This window comes from Larimichthys crocea, chromosome X (assembly GCF_000972845.2).
Source record: "Larimichthys crocea isolate SSNF chromosome X, L_crocea_2.0, whole genome shotgun sequence".
Taxonomy (NCBI): domain Eukaryota; kingdom Metazoa; phylum Chordata; class Actinopteri; family Sciaenidae; genus Larimichthys; species Larimichthys crocea.
In genome coordinates, this window is record NC_040020.1 from 14942958 (window position 1) to 14950014 (window position 7057).

Genomic DNA, 7057 nt, shown 5'->3' on the forward strand with positions numbered 1-7057 from the left:
CATCTCTCCAGCTGTTATGAAAGATGTTTCCGGGCCTAAACAATTAGCCCCCAAGCACAGTCTTTATGATGTCCCACGGTTTATCTTTGTCACTGACAGAAAGGTCCAATTAATAATGGCTCGAAGTAATTAATCAGTTGGTGCAAAAGCTTTGGGGGTCTCTTGTCTGCTTTACTTTGTTTAAAGGACCAGTTTGGGGGATTTTTTAACAGATTTATTAAGAATGACAATGTAGTTATTTGCAGTATTATTTACAAGTGAATAATTAAACTTAGCTAATGGCAAAATGACCAGTTTTGTGCGTGTGGAATGTTGCTGCACTCCTGAAATACTTTCCTCAGAACAGAGAGAGGCCGCAGATGAAAACACATAGCTGTCCTCCTCCAACACCAATCATCCAATGATTTTTAGTCAAATTAAACACCTTATCTTATGTTACATGGAAGACTTCCTCTCTTGGGCCATACATGTTCCACAGGATGGGAAAAATGTACCAAAGCACCTCAAGGAAGTGAAACACTAACTTCTTGTGGTATATATGTAAATCTCTGTATGACTATAGGCAGGTGATATTTTTTTTACTTTACTTTATTATCCCAAAAGGCAGACTGTATCTCAACAAACTGCTAACCCAATCAACAATCTAAACAGATTTTTAAGAGACTGTTTTTACAGATTTTTGATTTCCTTTTTGAGGATCATGTGAGTAGATGGTAATGAAGTAAGCAAATAAGAGAGTATGAATGAAGACAGATTTTTTCAGTGAATCAGTGAAAACCTAGTACTTCAGTTTAAACGTTGCTTCTACAATAGACAGTATTTGTTGCTAAAAAAAAACAAAAAAGCAATAATACTTTTTGGTCATGTTTGGCTAGTAATAGCATAGTGTCATTTGGTTGAAGACACAAGACACAAAACACCTATAAACAAAATATTTTACAAGGGTTAAACCTTGTCCTCATTGTGTAATTTAATGTCTTTCTAAACTTGTTTAACCTTGTGTAGCACTAATAGTAGTGCTCTGTTATATGCAAATGTTTAGCCTATGTACTCATTGTGTAATTTCTAGTCTCATGCTAGTCCCTGGTTCAGAAGATTCCTGAGCCAGGAATGCCAGGGTTAGACCAGACCAAACAGAGTCAAATTCCTTCTGGCCAATACAGCGATTCTGATTCTGATATTTAGTACAACAGTACAAATTTGAGTTCAATATTGCTTTTATACAACAGTTATACATGTGCCATTTATTAGTTAACAGCAATAAATGATAACTGATTATTATTTGTTTGTTTACTTATTCATTTATTTGCGTTCCACCAACACAAATACTTCTGCAAATGTCTGCAAACAGTTTCCTGAACACTAGCTTGCTAGCTACTCTGTGTAAGTTTATGTGTTGTTAAACTAAACTAAACTAAATGAAATTAAAGGTAAACTACACTAAAGGTAAAATAAACTCAGGTCCTCCACAAAGCATTTTTCACATTTCCCTAATACAATGGTGCAGTGTGAAGATCTTATATAAAAATTCTAATTGTAAATAAAAAAAGAGAACTGAGGTAAAAGACTTATTAATTCTTTTCCTTCATCTAAAATGCAGATGCAACACCAGCCTCCTGTACTCACACAATCATACAAGCTGTCCTTGATATATATGTAATAAACTCGCACTCTACATCGACACTGCAGCAGCTTAGGGTCCTTTGGCTCCATTTGTGACATGGTGTACAACACAGTGGGTTCCAAGTCAAAATAGCATCCGTTATTGCTTGCTGTATTTACAATGCATTACATTGTTGGGTTTGCAAAGCCGCTGTGTCTATTATCAATAATGTCAATATGCAGCGGTATGATTGGGACTCCACAAGCTCTGTTTTGTCATGATAGACAGACTCTTTCTTACACTGTGCGGTAAATATGTCTTAGAAATTGTGACAGTGCTCAAATTTGCACTAACTATGCTTGCGCCTTTGTTCAAATAGCAGCAGCAAGCTATGCATCACGTTGGACTGCTGTAAAAATACATAGTTTTACAATAAGCAATGACATTGGGAACAGAAAGATATGGGATTTTAATATGAAGTACATGACAAAACTTTTTTTTTCCTAATAGTGACATTCAAATTATATTGACTGTCGTAGCAGAAGTTGGAAAAGTAAATCCACGACTAAAAAAAAAATAGCTAAGTGGACTCTTTATGAACCCCATCCCAGGACAGCTGAGCTGCTAAATAGTTTAGCAATAAAGTCAAAAAAGCAGCAAAAACTTTTCAAACACATATTCTGATGATAATCAGATCATCATTAGGAACATCAACTGACTCTGACAATTCAAGTCTGCACCTAAAACTCACCTGTTTAAAATTTTACTCACCTTTTCCATCTGATTCAATTGCATTGTCCTATTTTAACCCGTTTTTAATGTTGTATTCTTGTAATTTGATACTTTTATGGTTCTTTTTGTTTGTTTCTGTTATTTTGTTGTCTACTCTAATTTATTGTACGGTGTCCTTGGGTGACAGAAAGGCGCCTATGAAATAAAATGTATTATTATTATTATTATTATTATTATTATTATTATTATTATTATAATCATCTAATAAGTCCTGTTATTTTGGTTTCTATGTCTCTGAGGACAACTTATTTAGAGGTGGAAGAACTAATATTCCTGAAAAAGTTTCCTGCTGAAATAATGGTCAGACAAAAAACGTAACTTTTTTAACTATAGTTTTGAAAGCATGTCGGACCATTATTTCAGCAGGAAATATGAAATAAATGTTGAAGGTTTACCTTTATATAAGTTATCTGTCTTGCTGAACCTGTTTAGCCTTGTGTTCTAGTACTAACAGTAGTGCTCTGTTATATGAACATTGTTAGCCTATGTACTCATTGTGTAATATCTAGTCTCATGCGAGATGATTCCTGAGCCAGGACTAAATGCTTGGTTATATGTTAGTGTACATGAATTGAATGAATTAATGTACAACTTTCTGCATGACAAAGCATTAATTCATTCATGTAGTACTTCTTGAACTATATACAATGTATCTAGCTTACGCATGACTTAATACAGAGATAATATGTTAATTAATGCCATAACTAAGGTATTTTAATGATAAATATTTATTTGTCATTAATGATGTTCAGGCCTTCTTCATAGATAAGTCTGCAGTTAAAGAGATAGGACAAAAAACTGACCAATGCACAAATTACCTCCATCAAAGCTATGACCTGTATGACCTGTACTCATGCTACTCTGCAGTGTGAGCTTTGCTGGATCTGTATATGTACAGAATCTCAAGGCTCAGGGTGAAAAAAATGACAGTTTGAGAACTTTAAGAATCCCATCTATGCTTTTTGCAGATGACTTGACACTCCCCTTATCTGGCAGGTGTTTACTGACGCTGGTAGAGAGAGATAATAAAAAATAGTTTAAGGACAAGAGAGACCGGTTAGGGGAAGTGCTATTTTGAACAAGAAACACAATATTCATTTCAAAGCGGAAAACCAAAAAAGGAAATTGTCAGTGGGGAGGTGTTCGAAACAGCCAATTTTGAGAAAATTGTATAAGAACCAACTGATAAGGCTCCTCAGGGAGCCTTTCTTTTGTAACCTCTTTTGTGTGTTGCACTGTTAAATGCTCCTTCTTGTACAAGAACAATAAATTCAACTTAAACTTTGATATTTTGAATCCAGTCCTCCTTATTCAAAAGTTTTTCCTTAAAAAATTCTCAATTTACAATTTTCTTTGTTAAAACATTCAATTAAATTGTCTGTCTTGTCTACCAGTGAGCAAGTGTAATCTATGGCTATATGTTGTAACAAGATTATTGTAAGAATGTTAAATCTTTGACATGCTAATACTTACCTGATTAAACTTTAATTTGTGATTAAGTGAATTGCATTAGTCTAATAAAGGTGTAACAGAAATGCTTAAATCACAAAAGTTGTTCTTCTACATTCTCATGAAACTGAACATGTAGCAGAGCCTTATTATCAGCACTTTCCAACCACACACGAACTGTGCTTTTCAGACACATAAGAACAATAAGCTGTTGTGATAAGCCTATAGGAGTCCCTGTCCTTGCGACATACGCAGGCTGTGTGTTACCTACAGAGTCCCACATAAGGAAAGCAAACAGAAAACTCTAAGGCTGGATGAAAGAAAGACACTCCTGTGTGGACAAGGATGGGGAGGGGGTGGGGGATGTGTGTGTGTGTGTGTGTGTGTGTGAGTGTGTAGGCTTACTGCCATTCATGCATGCACACTTCTGTTGTTGACATACCCTACTTTTACCATTCGGTCCAGCAACCAATTTGGTTATGTTACAGGAATACAACTGAAACAATTACGAGATTCATTATTGATAAGTCTGCCAATTAAAGTAATAAAAATAGTGAAAAACACTTTAAATGGACAAATGTGAAATATGCCACACATATAACAATTTCCCTTGTTTTGTCCTACCAACAGGCCCAAAATCCAAAGTTATTCAATTTACAATGATATAACATAGAGAAAAACTTTCAATATTGCTGAGTACAAAGTAATAAATCAGTGTAACTTGGCAAACATGTAGCCACACACAAATCAGTCCTGTGGTCATATCATAAGCATCAGTGATATTATAGGGTAGAAGTACCACAAATTGCTGTCGCTACTAATCATATATGACTTAAGATTATTAATTAGAATCTGGCTGGTCAATTGGCCAGGATGATATATTTACTGATATTAGTTTATTACATATCTATCTATATATTGTCCACCAGAAAGCACTGAGATAATGATATATATTTTTTATAATAATATCTGACTCTGTGCGTAACCTGGTAACAGTTTTCTAAAGTTTAGAGATGCACTAATTCAATATTGCACCAGAATCACATTAAACACAAACAAATTTCTAAAGTGTGTTTTAAAAGTTTGTGCAAGCCTAAACAGAATGCTGGTGTGTAAACATCTCTTTAAAGAGTGATGTATAGTTTCAAATTCATGTCATGTTAAGCAATATTTAATAATTAATATTAAGATTTAAATGAGCAGTATCAATTATTGAAGTAATTTCTGACCTTTTACTGCCTTTTGGTTTGGAGCTCATTTCAAATGGACACAGTGAGATCTAATGATGTTAAATAGAAACACTGGTATTAGACGAGGTTAGGCATGTTCACCTGTATGTGTTTATGTTAGATGAATTAATGATGTATCCTTATCAGACATTTCAAATATAAGTCCTAAAAAAACAGTATAGCTGTGGCTATAATATCAACAAAATAATGGTTATAATTAGAATGTCAATACACTTTTGTTTATAGTTCATCACATAATACGTACATGTTATAATGTCAGGTATAGGCTACAGCTAGTCTTCAGAACAACTTCATAGGATGTTCTGCAAATGAGGCTTTATGGTGAATTGCTTATTAGTAATAAGTTAACCTCCCCTAAATGACAGTCAGTTTTCAAAGAATATTTCAACAGTGCACCACACCCCATACCTTCATACATGCATACTTCCTCATTTAAGCGGAGCCACAACAAGGGGGTGGGGGTGAGAGGCACAGCCAGTGCCACGTGGTTCATTGAATTAACTGAAGAGCGCAACAGTGTGCATCACAATATGAGTTACTCTGCCCGAAACCACCTGTGTTATACTATAATAATAATATAATTATTATTATTTCTTTCTGCCTTTCTATTAAACAGATGATGATTGTGACAAAGGTACAGCCTCAACAGGAAACATGAAGTTGCTCATATATACACAGAATACATAGAACCACATTGTAGCCTATGGTTTACAACCCCCCTCCCCTCGGTGTCCAGGTTAAATTCACAATAGAAGCGCAACAAACTTTCTCTTACTCCTTAAGAACAGTGTGAGCTTACCGTGGAGGTGAGCCCTCTGTCGGGTCTTGAACGGGCTGGTCATATATGGTTGATTGTTTTTTTTGAAAGTTGCATCACCGTGGTCTTCCTTCACAGCCGGGCCACAAAAGTCCTCCTTAAGCCCCTCCTTACACTCAACTCATAAATACGAGGGGGGTCCCTGTGAGTCGACACACACACACACACACACACACACACAATCTGTCAGACAATTGGGTAATGAGGGCCGCAGTTGTATCTAAACTGCCTGCGCTATTGTTATGGTGTATTTGCCATTAAGATGAGCTGAATGAAGACTTAATTATTTTAAATGAATCATAGTAATTTGAAATCAAAGCCCTCATAAATGCCACTAAAACCAAACCTGAGTGCCACAGACTAAAATATAATGACATAATAACGACAGGTGGCAGCTCCCTCTCGACATATAGTATTTACCTGCAAAGCTTCTGTCCACACATGTTCAGTGGATGGATGAACGCATGTGTTGCTTGTTCTTTTGTTACAGAGTATGCCGCAATGATCCCTCTCAGAGACTCGAGTGATTTTGGCTTTGTGGTGTGCGTGTTTTTTTTTTCTTTCTTTCTTTCTTTTTGGTTGTAAGCAGTGAGATGGCATCCGATGTGCTGAGCTGTGTGCTTTAATGATAATGCGAATCCAATTGTCTACCAGCCCAGTCAGGGTAGAGGTAATGAGTCAATGCGATGCTCCAGACAGGTGTGGTATAGCCTCGGTAAGAGTATGCCACTGGAAGCTTCGGGGCGTCCGCATATAAGAGAATAGACAAATGTGTGACGGATGACAGATGCAGCCGAGGAATGGATGATGGCACTCTGGAGGTTTTTGGCATGCAGATGCAGGCTTTACCTTGTTTTGTTGGGGGGAGGGGGGACCCATCAGGTTGTATTGCTGTTGGGAACGCAGAGGAGGAGGAGGAGGAGGGGGAGGAGGAGGCACGCATGGAGGCACGGTGATGGTGAGAGGAGGGGAGGTGAGGAGTTTAAACATTTAGACTAAATGCTATGGTTGCCTACAACATCTAAAAAAATATGCTACTAAGATGATGAAAATATAGAAAACAATCCAATAATTCACAGCATTGCTTGTATCAAAGTGACATATTACGAAAAAGACAAATATCCCTTCTCACATGCACCCACTGGA

The 7057-nt window shown here is 36.4% G+C and overlaps 1 protein-coding gene across 2 annotated transcripts in view; it reads right to left on the bottom strand.

Moving 5' to 3' along the window:
* slc6a9 (solute carrier family 6 member 9) overlaps positions 1-6829 on the bottom strand; it is a 62593-nt gene extending 55764 nt beyond the window's left edge. Inside the window, exons 1-2 of one of the 2 annotated variants that reach the window (XM_027283537.1) lie at positions 6761-6829; positions 5894-6053 (exon numbers count right to left, since the gene is read on the bottom strand). The gene's annotated coding sequence lies outside the window, so the exon portion shown is untranslated. Of the gene's footprint in view, positions 1-5893; positions 6054-6331 lie in introns of both variants that reach the window. The other variant, XM_027283536.1, reaches the window with a different exon arrangement.
* Between the last annotated feature and the right edge of the window lie 228 nt (positions 6830-7057).